The sequence below is a fragment of the Aulonocara stuartgranti genome (assembly GCF_965226115.1).
Source record: "Aulonocara stuartgranti genome assembly, chromosome: 13".
In the NCBI taxonomy this organism is placed as follows: Eukaryota; Metazoa; Chordata; class Actinopteri; order Cichliformes; family Cichlidae; genus Aulonocara; species Aulonocara stuartgranti.
Genome location: NC_138949.1, coordinates 4,499,794 through 4,516,702, shown reverse-complemented (window position 1 = coordinate 4,516,702; position 16,909 = coordinate 4,499,794). Strand labels below are relative to the sequence as shown.

General features: G+C 40.6%; 1 long non-coding RNA gene across 1 annotated transcript; it reads right to left on the bottom strand.

Annotated features, from left to right (window-relative positions):
- Window positions 1–8,346: 8,346 nt before the first annotated feature.
- Window positions 8,347–16,191, bottom strand: LOC309720918. Its single transcript, XR_014280602.1, has 2 exons — window positions 8,795–16,191; window positions 8,347–8,743 (listed from the first exon to the last, which is right to left on the bottom strand). It is a non-coding gene; the product is annotated as an uncharacterized lncRNA (long non-coding RNA).
- Between the last annotated feature and the right edge of the window lie 718 nt (window positions 16,192–16,909).

The window sequence follows — 16,909 nt, the reverse complement described above, 5'->3', positions numbered from 1 at the left end:
TTCAAGGCTGTTGTACGCTTTCACGCGAGCTATTGCTATAGCAACTTCTTTGTCTGCTTGTAACTGCTGTAGTTTTGCTCTTTCTTGTTCCAACTGTTGTTGCATTTCCACCTCTTTTAGTTTAATTTCTGACAACATTTTTGCCTCTTTGAGTTTCCATTCACTTTCTAACTTGTGAAGATGTGCTTGCTGTGCTTGAATTTCTTCCATAGCCTTTGATTGCTCCAGCTTGGCAGCAAGCTCTGCTTCTGCATCTACTCTACTGTTGCGGGTACAGAATGAGCCAGAGTGACGGCTCAATTGCTCTGACAACTCTATAGAGCTTGCAGTTTCCGTTATGCTGTCGCCAAAAACAGACCTATATTCGTTCTTGCTTAACACTTCTCTTACTCTTTCTTTCTCAAGATGGTTATTATATTCCTCATGAACAGTCTTTAGACGATCACTTATGAGGTTACATACCTCCTTTGTTAGTGTAACACAGGCGTCCATTTTGTTGACAATGTCAGGTGTGGTGTTACTGTTACGCAGGATAGGTTCATACTGTGAACTTACAGCGTCGTGCTTTGCTTCAATGTTTTGCTGCAGTTTATTGAGGTCTTCTGCTGAGCAGAGGGATTTTAGTTTTGTTCTAGTTTCCCTTGCTCCAAGAGTCATAAGTCTTGTTGAATGATTTTTCACGCTTTCTGATATCGTGCTTTTGCATCTCTAGGCCTTTCTCTGTTAATTTTCTCTCACGTGAGCTAGATTTGCATGGTGCGTTCGTAGGGTTGCCTGTTTCTTCTTCTGATGAGCTGGATTCGCATGGTGCGCTTGTGGGGTTGTCTGTTTGCTCTTCTGGTAGTGACATTTTGTTTCCGTAGCTGCCTTAAGTCGATTGTAGCTTTGATTGCCTTACTGCCTGACTATACTTTAAAGCTGTAGTTAATCTTTACCACAGAGTAACGCTGTGTCAAACATTTACTGATTATGGACATTCAAAGGTATGTTTAGCGTAAGACAGCAACAACAAATGTTCATAAATTAGCTAATGAGCTTCACCTTTTAAACCTTTTCATAAACAGACATCCTGTGAATTATTATTCCACAAAAAACACATTTCGCTCACCAAGAAACATTAACCAGATTCAGGAATATTATGTGTTGGCAGTCCATGAATTATTTTGGCCTCGTAACATTATTTAAAGAGTTTCTAGTTATGCATTCAGCTTGTGCATGTGTGTAAGCAGTCCTGTGTTTCTTCTTGGTAGTCAGTGTCTCTTTCAGTATCTGGAGTCTTGAGCTTTAGTATGCTGTTCTTTCTAACCTTGCGATTGCAGTTTGTGGATGCAGCTGGCTGGTAACAGGTTGGTAGCTGGATCTCTGATGAAATGGTGTCAGGTTCTCTGCAGGGATGGCAGGTCTCTTGCAGTCAGAGAGTTTTCACTGTAGCTGCCCACTTGGAATTACCACTCGTGACGCAGAGAGCTTCGACTGATGCAACTTTATTCTCTCCTCTTTAAACCACCGACAATATGGCACCGTGAAAACTATAAAGATGCACAAACAAATACCATTAAACATTCAAGTAGAAAGTGCAGAAATGTTCACATTTTACCATAGAAAATTATTTTGATTAACTCAAATAGTGACATTGACATAAATCAATAGTTTTTAAACTATTTATGTTACAGCATTTAATAAAATGAATTAACAACAACCTTTCTGTGTCTTAAATACATAAACAATCGTTTGCAATCATTAACCAACCTCTTTCTGCTTCCAAGGGTGCTAATCATGCTGAATCAGCTAGCCAACCTCCTCCATGCACATCTCTTAGCCAGTTCTGAAGCAACGTGTTTGCGTCGCCTCACCGAGAACAGAACAGGAAGTCTGACACAATAAAAGAGGAAGTGCTAAGGTACTCTTCAAAATAAAAGCGCAAAGTAAAGTGGCTTTGCCGGCATTTACAGTCAGATCGCCTTCTACTTTCTTTAGAAGTGGGATGTGGTTTAATTTAGTTAAGTCTGAAAGCTTAGGAGAAACATTAATACCTAAATATTTAATATTTCCGGATTGCAGTGGGGCAGAGGAAGAATTATGAAAGGAGCAGTTAATGGGGAGAACTGTAGATTTTGGCCAGTTAATTGAATAATCTGAAACTCTTGAAAACCAGTTTATTAAAGTAATTACCTCAGAGAGGTTGGTTTGTGTGTTTTGCAGAAAAAGCAACACATCATCTGCATAGAGACTGATTTTATGTTCTATGCTCTTACATTTTATGCCCTTAATTGTTGTAGCCTGTCTAAATGCTGCTGCTAGAGGTTCGATAAAAATTGCAAAAAGTGAAGGGGAGAGTGGGCATCCCTGTCTGGTGCCCCTCAGGAGACAGAAGCTGCAGGATGTCTGGTCATTTGTTCTGATACGAGCTGTTGGGGAATTGTATAATATTCTTATCCAGTTTATGAAGGAGTTTCCAAAACCAAATTTGTGTAAAGTTGCGAATAAAAATTTCCAGTTAACTCTATCAAATGCTTTTTCTGCATCTAGAGATAATATTATGGTTTCGATGTTTTTATTGTATGAGTAGTCTATTAAATTAAGTAATCTACGAGTGTTTGTTGAGGAGTGCCGACCTTTTATGAAACCAGTTTGGTCAGGATGAATTAAGAGGGGGGTTATTTTCTCTAATCTCTTTGAGAGAGCTTTGCAGATTATTTTAAGGTCTACATTTAAAAGAGAAATTGGACGATAGCTTGAGGGAAATAAAGGGTCTTTGCCTGGTTTTAGCAGGAGACTAATGTTGGCAGAATTCATATTTGGTGGTAGTCTGCCATTTTCCTCGATTTCCTGTAACACTCTGTGGAATACTGGTGCCAGAATTGTCCAGAATTCTTTGTAGAATTCTGCAGGGAAGCCGTCTGGACCTGGAGCCTTATTATTGGGCATACTTATCAGGGCTTCCTGGAGTTCACTTGGCGTCAGTGGCAAATCCAGTTCCATTGCTTGACTGTCTAGTAATTTTGGAAGAGTTACGTTGTCAAGGAAGAGATCAATTTCATTTTTAGATGGGTTTATTTGTGGTGAGTATAAAGTTTCATAGAAATCCCTAAAAATGTTGTATATTCTTCCAGGGTCATATATTGTGTTCCCCGATAAATCTTTAGCAGCACATATAGTTGTTTTTTCTTTATTTATTTTTAACTGGTTAGCTAGAAATCGACCTGATTTGTTACTGTGTTCAAAATTCTGCAAGCGAAGTCTTTGTATAAGGAATTGTGTTTTTTTATTAATAGTTTCATTTAATTCTAGTTTTGTCTTGCGTATTTTGTTCAATGTTTCCTTATCTTGGTGGGACGCGTAGGCTTCTTCTAGTGATTTGATGGTTTTTTCTAATTCCTGAATATTTTTGTTTTCTTCTTTCTTTTTGTGTGATGAGAAAGAAATTATTTTACCTCTCATTACAGCTTTCCCTGCTTCCCATAGAACAGAAGCAGATATTCCGGGAGTGTCATTAAAGTCTAAATATGAAGTCCATTCCTTTTTAAAATATTTAATAAAGTCTTCATCTTTAAGCAATGATGTATTAAATCTCCAGTTTTTACTTGGCGTAGTGTTATTCTTGTGCATTAGTGTTAAAGATACAGGAGCATGATCGCTGACAGCTATAGGATGAATCTCAGTGTCTGAAATGTCGTTCAGCAGTGAGCTGCTGACCAGAAAATAATCCAGACGAGAGTAAGAGTGATGAACATGCGAGAAAAAAGTATATTCCTTACTGTTGGGGTGAAGGGAGCGCCATGCATCATGAAGGCCAAAGTCGCTCATATACTGTTTGATTATATTTGTGGACTGCCAATTGCGCTGAGTTCCTGCTGTGTTGAGCCTATCCATTTCTTCATTTAGTCCAAGGTTGAGGTCACCGCCAAGAATGAGTGTGCATTCGAGGTGTTCAGAGAGTGCACTAAAAAATCCGTGGAAGAATGAGGGTTCATCAACATTTGGACCATATATACTTACAATACATAGTTTTTTGTTCAATATTGAAAGTTTAATAATTAGAAATCTACCCTCTGGATCTATAACTGTATCGAGTACTGTAAAATTAACATTTTTATGTATTAAAATTGCTACTCCTCGTTGTCTAGAATTATAACCGGCTGCAAACACGTTAGGAAACTCAGGTGTTTTAAGTTCATTTAAACCTGTGACAGGTCTGTGAGTTTCTTGTAATAAAACAATATCTGCCTGTAGTTTTTTAAGCTGGTTAAATATCTTTAACCTCTTTCCTCTGGAGCCAGCTCCATTTACATTCCATGTGACAAACCTCAGCATGCCCATAATTGTGTGTGTATTTCTAATGATGTACGCTGGGTGTTTCGTTTAGACGGGTGGAGAGAATGTGGAAACATCCCTTGTTTGTAAATAGAAAGAGAGAGAGGGGAAAAAAAAGGTGTGGTGAGAGGCTCCATAAGTCTGACTATGTGTGTGAATATTCACTAATATGAACAAGCATGGCTTTTGTTATGTGTCCTGCAAGTCTGTGCGTGCTGTGAGGCTGTTGTGAATGTGCTGCCGTTGAGCGGATGTGTTTGCGTGATCGTGGTGTGAAAATATGGAGAAATAGAGGGTGTTGTTTGTAGGTGAGTGGGGAAGTAGGTGATCACAGCAGTGAAAGACAAGAGAAAGAAAGAAACCACATGAACTGTGAGCGACAACAAAAAAAAAGAAACGAAACGGAAACATTCCAATTAAAGCAATGACGGAGGGTGACGGTGTTATATCTGCTATGACATCATACTGATATTACTAGGTTAAACCCATGTTAAAGGGGAAAGTGTGAATGAATAAGAAAAGAGTGTAGCGGGTTCTTATCTGGAGTGCAGTCAATATAACCATGGTGTGGTGCCGGGGTCGCGGTACAGCTGTCCGTCCACGTAGAGCCGGTCCACGGCGATGACAGCACGGGAGCCTTTCTGGATGAAGCTACGTCGAACTGGGAACAGGACCTTGCATCGTTCCAGGATCTCTTTGGGGAACTGGTCGTTCACGCTGAAGTCCGTTCCTTTCAGCTCTCTGCCGCGACTCTTCACCTGTTCCTTCTGTTTGAATTGACCGAATTTGGCCACAATAGGCCGTGGTCTCCCGGTCCGCGACCTCACGCCCCCCAAGCGATGTACTCTATCGAAGTCGATGTTCTTTACGGTGTCTTCCGGCAGCTTCAGGTGGATTTTAATGAAGCTTTTCACCGTTGCCTCCGCGTCCTCTCCGGCAGATTCTGGAATACCAGAAAACACAAGATTATCTCTCATGCTACGGGCTTGTAGATCGATAACGGACTCTTTTATTTTTTTATTTTCAATGTTTAGCTGGGTCACGTTATCGGTGAGAGATTTGACCGACTCCCGTAGCGTGGTATTTTCAGCGGCAAGCGATTCCACCTGCTGCTGGCTGAATTCCAGGGATTCTCTCAGAGATTTAAATTCCCGGTGTAAAATCTCCACCAGGGACAGCCTCGCATCGAAACTGGACAATCGCTTGTCGATTGACTCCAGGATGTCTGCGATGTCTTTGCCGGCAGGCGATGTTGTACCGGGGGAGTCTGCCGGGCGACATCTCTTCGATGACGGCGTCTCAATTTTGGCCGGGGAGGATGCATTCTGGGCCTTATTCATTACTAAATCTTGAAAACAGCGGTCGATGTAATCTTGGAGAGCGTCTAAACTCTCCCCGTTGTCCTCCAGGGTGTTAGAGATGATAAAACAGATGTTGTTAGTTATATGACAATTGATTAGTATATTTGGTAATACTGAAGCTTGAAAAACCTTTGTTAAACTCTATGCTACCATTTGCTTTTTTTCCGCCAATTCTCCGGCGTCTGACGTCACCTACAACATGGGTCACTTACCTTACTCGTCACTTTACTCGGATTTTTTTCCCTTTAGAAATGTCCCTCATAATTTGTCTCTTTCCACTACGACACTTGCTTCATCCAAAACACAGTCATATTGGACTCTGGCGCTTTCTCCCGACTTTTCCTGACATGATTCTGCGCGTGGACGGAGCAGCAACACAGACGACTCGACTAACGTACTGCCACCTGCTAGCATAATGAGACACAGCAAGAAAAAATCTGGAAACTAAACTTCATTTTCACCCTTGACTATTGTATGACAGGCACACATCTACGAAAACTAAACACATTTTTGCTATAAATTCAGTTAATTTTAGTTAGTTTTGTGAACACTCATTACAGTTTTATTTAGTTTTCCTTTTTTTGTTTTTATTTTTATTTCCGTTAACAAAAATGGTTTTTCACTTCTAGTTTTCAGTATTTCGTTAGTTTTCGTTAACGATAATAACCTTGGTTGACACCATGACATTTTGGATCACCATATATTTCCCTTAAAATGATAAATTTTCTCAGTTTCAACTTTTGTTCCGTGATTTATGTTCTATTCTGAATAAAATATTGACGTTTGCCATCTCCACATCGTTGCATTCAGTTTTTATTCACAATTTGTTTAGTGTCCCAACTTTTTTGGAATCCGTTTTGTATAATTTTTCTATAATTTTAATCTCAGTCAAACCAATTTACTGAGGTACAAATAAAACACTGTAAAAAGCCAAACAATAACATTTTTAAATGATCTGAGTGACTTATATATCATGTTTAACCTGAGTAGCGAAAGACCACGGGGGTTTGAAAATGATGTGGCGGGAGTCTGGTGTCCTTGCCGGCTCCTTGCCTGGGAGTCCACATCTCTGAGGATCTCACCTGGACGACCAACTGCTCCAAGCTGGTCAAGAAGGCTCACCAGCGCCTCTTCTTCTTGAGGACTCTGAGGAAGAACCACCTGTCCTCGGACATCCTGGTGAACTTCTATCGTTGCACCATCGAGAGCATCCTGACCAACCGTATAACAGTCTGGTATGGGAACTGCTCTGCCTCGGACCGGAAGGCGTTGCAGAGGGTCGTAAAAACTGCCCAGCGCATCGCCGGAGCACCACTTCCTGCCATAAAAGACATCTACAGGAAGCGGTGTCTGAAAAGGGCTGGGAAAATCATCAAAGACCCCAGTCACCCATCACATGGACTCTTCACCCTCCTGCCCTCTGGGAGGCGCCACAGGAGCCTCCGGACTAAGACCACCAGGTACCGGAACAGCTTCTTCAGCTTTCTTTCTATTCTATTCTATTCTATTCTATTCTATTCTATTCTAGTGAGCCTTGAACCCCGGCTAGCTATCGAGCTGGTGGGTAACAGACGTCTAAGAAAACGTTGGAGCGCTTTTGCAAATATGCGATGTCTTGATAAACCAAGCAGATATTTGAAGTTTACTCAGCTACATTCTCGCTTGAAAATACATTAAAAGTTTATTTTGTGACCCAGAAAGAATAATAAGTGTAATATTAAAATTAAGACGCTGCCACCATTATTAAAAACTGGAATTGGCTGGGCCGTGCTATGAATTCTGGGATAGGTTGGGCCACAAAGTATACACCCGTGCCATTCTTCAAATCCGGGGAAATAAAGGACGCACTTTTTGACCACGTTTGGGGGAGTCTTCGAATTTGGACAGGCTTTGAGAGAGAGAAAAAACTTTATATACAGTAAGTATGTAGATAAATACAAAAAGGACATTATGTGCAATAAGTGAGTGAATTATATACATTAAGTTAAATACAATATAACAATACCAAGTAAAATTCAGGGCGGTATTGACGATTCTGATCCGATAGCGATACTTTGTACGAAAACATTTTATTTATTGTATGTTCAAATTATAGCTTCGTAATGATTACAGGACATCAGATTACTTGTTCTTATCACTTAATAATGCAGAGTTCATCATATAGAAATAAAAAAACTGAAGTTGTGCGCTATTTGAACACCTTGCCTGCAGCACTAAAGGTGAGAGATGTCTGTCTCACCCTAGCAGCACCTGTCCCTCTCCTCCTCTTCAGTTCGCCTCAACATACACTCGTCATATTCTGTGATATGATTTACTCTGAGGTGTTTGAGATTAGTGGTGTTGCCACAACACCTCACTTTCTTGCCACATGTATCGCAAACCACGTCTCGACTGTTTGTGGAGGTAAAATACGTCCACACATGACTGCATTTACGCTCAGCCATTGTTGTGAGTGCACACACCAAGGGGCTGCAACACATTTATTTCGCACGTTACTATGAAAGGCGGAAGAGGAAGTACCTTCCAATGTAGACAATCCGAATGATATAGTTTCTTTTCACTGTGTTCCTGTTAATAATAAACTACAAATTTACCCTGAATTATGTTAAGATTCAGTATTGAGGAAGGGTACAAGAGGTGATCGAAGAATAACCACACCGATCCGGCCGGGTGAAGTCAAACGATGCTTTTAATGAACACACGTGTGGGAAGACAACTCTGTACGCAGACAGGAAGTAGTCTTCGACTTAATCAAAGCATGAACAGATATTTTATAGCATCAGGGTTTGTTTACTGACGCCCCTTCATACGTCACCAGTACATTTTATACATAGATCAGATCAACATCATGACTTTTCACCTAGAAAATCATCTTCTATTTTCATGGCTTGGTACTTTCCGTTCTTATCTTGTTCCTCTTTCTTGCCGAGACACCAAGAAACGGTTCCTCTTTTACCAAGACAATTTTGCAGTTACAGCCAAACATAACTAACCTCTTCCTCTAAATAAATCTAATTTAAAGTGTGTGTGTGTGTGTGTGTGTTGACCTCACATGCTCTTTGTGTCACCTCTTCACCTACTGTCTGTGTCTCGTCCTCAAATGCTCTTTCTCAATTCACCTGTTGCACTTCTGACCTTTTACCAGACCAGAAGCTCACTGAGACTATGTGTATGTCTTCTACTAAATAAATGTTTTAACCAAGAACCTCTACTAAAACCTTAATATACAATGACCTGATATAAGTGTTTTGTAAGCATGTATTGGGATTCCTTCTATGGCTCCAAGTCACTTGCACAATAGATTGTCCGAACATCGCGCCGAACAAAGCTTCCGACCCCCAATTAATTGACCGAGCTCCAACTCTTTAATAAGCACAGATATGCATTGTGTATAAAATAGTCATAGCTGCTTAAGGCCTTCTTAAAGCTATCTGTTACATTGTTAAAGCCTCGTCTTAGCCTGCGGCTCAAAATAACTTCCTGCTTCTTTCTGCATACAACTTCCTGTCAGCCTGCAACTCAGTCTTTCTGAAAGAGACACTGTTTAAACCTTGGAATGCAATATAAACTCCAGATTTTATTATTAATGCAATGGTAATGATGACAATTATTTAACTATAGCAGTAAAATAATTTCCCTCCTCGACACTCCCCCTTTTGACCTCTGGAACACCAGAGGTCACAATACATTGTGTCCTCACGCAGACCCTTCTCTGGTGGTCTCGAACCTCGAGATCTCCAGGATCCTCGCCCCTCCTGTGGTCGCCGAGATCTTCTGCAAAGGAAACAAAACACCTTTTCTTGCATCTCCCTAACTTATCCTATCTGGGACTCTTTAATCAAAAGCCTGATCCTAATTATGCTCTTAACTTATAGACTTGTATTTATGTATATTCTTCAACGTTCCTCATCACTTTAAACTCTTTAAGCCCTGCTTTCACGTCCAGTTGCTCGCTCTATTTTCCCTTATCTGATCATCAACATCCTGTGCACAAGTTGTCGCTGCTGCAAGTTAATCTACTCCAAAAGAAAACAACCACTTTAATCAATTAAGTTTAAGCATATAAGCAATTACTCCTGTATACATTTCATCATAACTAAATGCTGCCTTGAAACAACTCCTATGTGTTAACACTAACTTCATTTTAAAACCTCACATTTCCTATGTTATCACCTGTTTTGGTATAGCCTTTTTATTTCATTTTGCTCCTTTTAATGTAACAATACCTTCTAATTCTAATGTATCAGACTTAACCAAAACATATGCTTTCCTTCCTCTTTGGTCCTTCTTTAAGTTCAGTTAAAAGCTAAATGAATTTAAGGCCTTTTGCCTGGAATCAATACTGTCATGTGTGTTTCTTAACTCTGTGTCTGTAAGCGTGTGCAATCCTTCATGAACTCATATTATCCTCACAGTAGATTGGCTAATCATAGCGCTAGCCAAAGGCTCGTGACCCTCCAGAGACAAATTTGAGCCACAACTCCTTTAAAAGCACAAAATGCAATATGTATAAAAATCATTTCTATTTATAAGCTCCCCCTTTATCCTAAAAATACCTCCTATGTAATATCTGTATGTGTAAGCCTACATTATAGCCACTTCTTCTAAAGATCAAAAATCAAAGCTGTTCTACCCCTTCAACCCTCACTAATTTTCCCTCTAAGAATTATTCACAGCTTTGAAAAACCGGCATTGTATCTTCTAAACAGGATTCAGTTCTGTCATGGTCCTGGGCCATGTTGGCCCAGTATTCTTGGTTCCTTGTATTTTCGCTCCTTATTTAGGCCAGGTTTTCTGAGGTGTCCTGTTGTGGTGTTCCCTAAGTGTTTTTCCCTTTGTGACTCTTACCCCCTTGTGCCCCTCTGTGTATTTATGAGCTCTCGTCTCTCTTTGTGTTTATTCCATGTTTCCCCCAGCCTGTTATGTCTGTGTTCTCCCCGTGCTTTCTCTCCTCCTGTCTGAACCTCTGTGTACTTCCTGTTTTACTTTGACAGTCTCTCGTCAGTATGCGTAATGTTGTGTTCACTCCTGCCCTGTCTCGTTATGTTTATCAGTGTCACCTGTGTTCCCCACCTGTGTGTAATCTCCCTGTGTTCTCTGGGTGTATTTAAGTTGTGTCTTCTGTTATTCTAGTTGCTGGTTCGTCTGTGTTGTTTCCCCTCGGTCTCCCTGCGTCTCTTGTGGTTTGTGTTATTAGCTTACCCAGTTTAGGTTTCCGGTTTCTTGTTTTTCCACCAGTGCTGTTTTGTGCCCACCGTTGTAAATAAATATTCACCTGCACCAGAGCTGCCGCCTTTTGGGTCCTTTTCTACAACTCCACACGGCTTGCCTCGCAAACCGTGATAAGTTCACTTTTAATCCTTTAACCTTAACTTAAAAATAACAGTTTCAGTTTTACCATATCCAAATGATCAAAAACCCAAAAGTTCCTAAAATGATCCTAAATTATTAAACAATTAAATTATTAAACCCTAAACCCCCCTTTATCTTGATACATTTCATGTGTCAAGATACTATACAAAACTTAAAACTGCTCAGTTTTCCCCACTCATGATCCAATCTATGTCATAAAAATAAACTTAAAACAGAACAGTTATCAGTCATGTGTTTCTACAATTAATGGTAACTAAGTCATATCAAAAAATATTTCCCCTTTAGCATTTGGCATCCTCCCAACAATATACTATAATCCCATAATCTAACCCCAGTCAACAAAACAAAAATTTTTCTGGTAAAAGCAAATTGTTTGTCCACATTAATTCATCCTCACATTCACTCACATGCAGTCACACATTCACTCACATTCACTCAAACCATCTATTTGCTGATAGTTGAGCTTCCCGCACGATCAGGGACTCCACCCTCAGCAAAATGAGCTCAGTCATTTTTTATTTTCCATAGGAAAATATTTCTTTATGCTTTTGGACTGGATTGACTCGCATAAAATCCTTTTTACAGGGACTTACGACCTTGATCAGTCCCCACAGGTAGCTTTCTCCTCAGCCAATTGTAATCTGGAAAGCCCCCTTATATTTGCTCCTCCCGAGAATTTTCAGCGCCGTTATTCACTGTTGCAGGCCTGCTTAAAACCGAAATGAAAAATAGAGCTGATTGTTAGCTCATAAAAACAAAACAAAATCACCTGACAGGTTTTCTTTAAGTGCACTGTTACAAAATAATGGGCCCAATTTTTTAGACATGTCCATGTTTCCTAAAACTCCCTCTATTTAAAACAAAAACACCAACAACAACCTACCTGACAGAATCAACCCATCACCACAACAACCTTAAACACACAAATCTTGCCACCACATAATTTCACCTCCTCAATACACCAAAAGTCCCATTAAACCCACTCAATTTGCACACAAAAATCACCCCCTTATGCTCTATAACATACTTCAATTCAGCATAAAACCCCCTTACAACAACATATCACTAAACTATAAATTTCCTACCCCAATCTGCACTTCTCGTCTCTGCTATGCTTCCTCTTCCTGAAAGTCACAGTCACACACACACTCCAGCTAATTTGCATACTGAGTCATCTCTCAAGAAGCTGTAACAACAGAAACATATGTTTAAACATTCCCAACTCATTAAATCATTTTATTTCTTCCAACAGTGATCACTAGTGTTGATCAGTCAGTACGAGAGCACTCCTAAGTCACTCTTTTTAAAACTACTTTAATCCCTTTTTTGTTTTCATAACTCCCTTTGTCATATGGCTTCTTCTATTCCTCAATTACAAACTCAAATGTATTTTATTAAACATTCACACCCTTGTATCATTCATACAAGATAGCAAGCTGTTCTTCATTGCCTATGTTTGTGTTCTTAGCTAGGTTTAATCAGTGTCTATGCATTAAACTCCATGAGCTTGTCTTGTCTTTATAAGTTTAATGCATTTTCTGTTTGTGTGTGTGAATTTGCATATGGTGCTTTTGCAGTGTGTCAGACTCCTTCATAATTTTGCCTTTAAACAGTCAATTTTCTCCTCCCCAAATTTACTAACCCAAATTCTGATATCCTACCTTAAATAGCAGCATTCCTTGTCCTCAGCCAGAAGGTAGGGCTCCACTTGCCACTTTCCACCTCCACCCTAGCCCAGCGGCCTTACCCGTCAGGTCCCGTCTTCTTACTGAAGTCGAGAGTAATCGTGACTGTGCCTGCCTTAGGTTGTCCCAGGGTTTCGAGGTGGGATCTTACCCGTCATGGGCTATCCAGCCTTCCATACTCGCCTGATACGGGGCCCAAGTGGGCAGGGGAGGAAACACACTGGCTCTGGGAATTAAAGGAATGTAAGCTGCTTCCTTCATTGCATCTTATATTAAACTATCTCACTCCTGACTCCTTCCTAGAATAATTTCACATATGGCACTTTGTGTATGTGTGTTTTCTATTCATTAATGTAATTGTCAGTTATTTTCTCTCTTCATTTTACCTTATTTATCTGTTTGTTTGTAACGTTCTACTTTAGTTCTACTAAACCTTGATGTAAAAACAATACTCCCTTATTTCACGCACACACTCTGCATTTTGCCTACACACACACTTCTCTCTCAGACTTCCTCTGTTCACACATCACCTTATATGAGCATGTAAACTTCCTGTCACCCACACCATTTCCTGTTACACACACACCGCACGCAGCTGCTCAGAGCAGCTCAAGCTGCTTTGCTGTTTCTCCAGGCTAATCAAACTTATTTTGTATTTACAATCTACAAACCCTCTGTAATTCTACTAACTTTTGACCTAAAATGTAGCATCATTCACACAATGATTTCATAATCCTCTCACACACACCTTTTAAATAAGCTAAACTTTTATAACATCACTCATGCCTCTCTCAAATTAAAAACACTTTCAAACTTTAAAACGTCCTACTTTACATCACCAAAGAAATACCTCTCACACCTTTATTCATCATTCAAAACCTTCTAGTCACCGCATTCACACTTAAAGTGTGACTAGAGTTGAGGGATATAACTCAAAACCCACTTTCCTAAGAGTATTTTAGACATGCTTGTCATAATCAAAAAGAGCAAGCAAAAAACAAACAAACAAAAATTGAAACCTCCATTAATTCTCACCGCACACACAAGAAATTGAAAAAATAAAACCCACCAGCAACTAATGCTGGAGAACAGTTACTACTGAAAGTGATGTGTTAGCCTTAAGTATATACAGTGCACTCAATATATTTCTATATCTACATCCAAACTCAGTCAATTACTATACATCCACTACGGCAACTCAAAACTTTATTTATAGTCCTCTAATAAACATAAATGGCATTTGAAACACACACTCAACAATGTTTGCAGCAGTATTTGTAAAACCAACTGTGGCTTAAACAGTTCACTGCTTACTCATTTGCATTTTCACTCACACACACACCTCCAAAAATAGCAGCAGGCAGTCAGTGCATTACTGACTCGACACACAGAGATCTCTCACACCAAATTTTATTATTCTATATTACAACGACGTCTTATATTTACAACTACTGTCAGATCTGTCAGCTTTAGCGCCTAACCAATTTCGACAAATTTAAAATAACCGCCCACCAATTAACCAGTATCAAGACTTTAACTGTTTCTGGCCTCATTTCTAAAATCCCTAACTCAATTTAAAAGCGTCAACCAACCCAAACTTTGCCTGAAGCTCTATTTTTGGCATTTCACAGCCAAGGCTTACCTCGAAGTGTTAAGTTAAAGTTACACGCCCGAAGACCAACTTCTCCTGTCCAAAAAAGCGCAGGTACCGTTGCAAACGGTAAGGAGACTCTAACTCCTAGCTTAATTCCGGGATGCCCTGTACCCCACAGCTAAACCACACTGAACTAACCCTCTTCGCCGAGAGGTCAATGTCGCGCGTCCACGACAAGGAGGGAGCGTAACCTCCGGGCTCTGCGCTTCCTAGCAGACTCGAACTGCCGTTCTAGAATAATTTATAATACTTTGAAACAACAATCAACACCCGAAACAAGTGTATAACTGAGGCAGATCGACCCTGATGGACAATGGGGACTCTAACCCACAAATTGACCCACAGAGGTCTGACCTAATGACCAACCGGGACTTTAACCCACAAAATGACCAAATACCCTACCAAACTACTTGAGACTCTAACTCAATTTCTTTGGGACTTCAACCCATTATTTAACCTTTTCTTATCAGACTCTTAACTACTTTCATTTCTTCTTAGCAGAACTCTAACTGCATCAACTCATGAGATTTTCATCAAAATCAAAACAGACATCCACCAGTAACTTCAGTGAGTAGACTTAAATTTTATCATGTCCAATTTGGCACACTTTGGAAATAATTCAACAGGTAGTGCCTTACCTTTTGGATAAGCCGGCTTATGCCCACTCACTTAGACCACTGGAATTCATGTCTGCCCGTCAGACCACCTAAGACCCCGGATTTCTCCGTCTAAACCTCCAACTCACCCTCCTCAATAACCGGACGAAGCCCCCAAATGTTAAGATTCAGTATTGAGGAAGGGTACAAGAGGTGATCGAAGAATAACCACACCGATCCGGCCGGGTGAAGTCAAACGATGCTTTTAATGAACACACGTGTGGGAAGACAACTCTGTACGCAGACAGGAAGTAGTCTTCGACTTAATCAAAGCATGAACAGATATTTTATAGCATCAGGGTTTGTTTACTGACGCCCCTTCATACGTCACCAGTACATTTTATACATAGATCAGATCAACATCATGACTTTTCACCTAGAAAATCATCTTCTATTTTCATGGCTTGGTACTTTCCGTTCTTATCTTGTTCCTCTTTCTTGCCGAGACACCAAGAAACGGTTCCTCTTTTACCAAGACAATTTTGCAGTTACAGCCAAACATAACTAACCTCTTCCTCTAAATAAATCTAATTTAAAGTGTGTGTGTGTGTGTGTGTGTTGACCTCACATGCTCTTTGTGTCACCTCTTCACCTACTGTCTGTGTCTCGTCCTCAAATGCTCTTTCTCAATTCACCTGTTGCACTTCTGACCTTTTACCAGACCAGAAGCTCACTGAGACTATGTGTATGTCTTCTACTAAATAAATGTTTTAACCAAGAACCTCTACTAAAACCTTAATATACAATGACCTGATATAAGTGTTTTGTAAGCATGTATTGGGATTCCTTCTATGGCTCCAAGTCACTTGCACAATAGATTGTCCGAACATCGCGCCGAACAAAGCTTCCGACCCCCAATTAATTGACCGAGCTCCAACTCTTTAATAAGCACAGATATGCATTGTGTATAAAATAGTCATAGCTGCTTAAGGCCTTCTTAAAGCTATCTGTTACATTGTTAAAGCCTCGTCTTAGCCTGCGGCTCAAAATAACTTCCTGCTTCTTTCTGCATACAACTTCCTGTCAGCCTGCAACTCAGTCTTTCTGAAAGAGACACTGTTTAAACCTTGGAATGCAATATAAACTCCAGATTTTATTATTAATGCAATGGTAATGATGACAATTATTTAACTATAGCAGTAAAATAATTTCCCTCCTCGACAATTACTAAAATTCTCATGGTCCTGGGTTGTGTCAAGAACCGAAGTTCAACACACAAGCTGGACCCAGGAGCAGAACACACACACAGCGGTACGAGAGAAAAAATAAACTTTATTATAACTGAGAGTGTCCCGGGAGAGTAGAAGGGAGAAAACGCATGGAACCAGAGAAACCGAGGGACCGGGAGAAGAATCGCGCAGGAAACGCCGAGAGCGGGACCGTGGGAGGCTGAAACAGAAAAAGAAAAAAGGATTATTGGGGTGCGGGTAAACCGGCAGCATACGAGGGGAGGTAGTGTACGCGTCTTACGATGATAGCGGGGCCAAGGGAACCGGAGGGAGGGGTGAGGGTCCGTGGGGAGAAGCTCCAGAAAGGGCGAGGCGGCTGGGGATGATCGTGATCCAAATTCTGGACAGGCAGGTGGACAGGCTGGTGACTCAAAACACGCCGAGCAGTGATCGCTGAAGGACGATTACGGACTGGCGTGGAGCAGCAGGCTGGGCAGGATTAAATGGTCCACCTGGCGATCGCCTGGGATGGGATGCAGGTGTGGAGTCAGCGGCCACGCCCACGGGAGTGGGCATCCCATCAGCACCTCAGACGCCAGGCCGCGGACCATGACAGGTTGTTGACCCAGTGTTTTGTGTTTCATTTTGGTTTCATCTTGTGTTTGGTGTTTATTCTGAATTTGTATTAGTCCTTTGG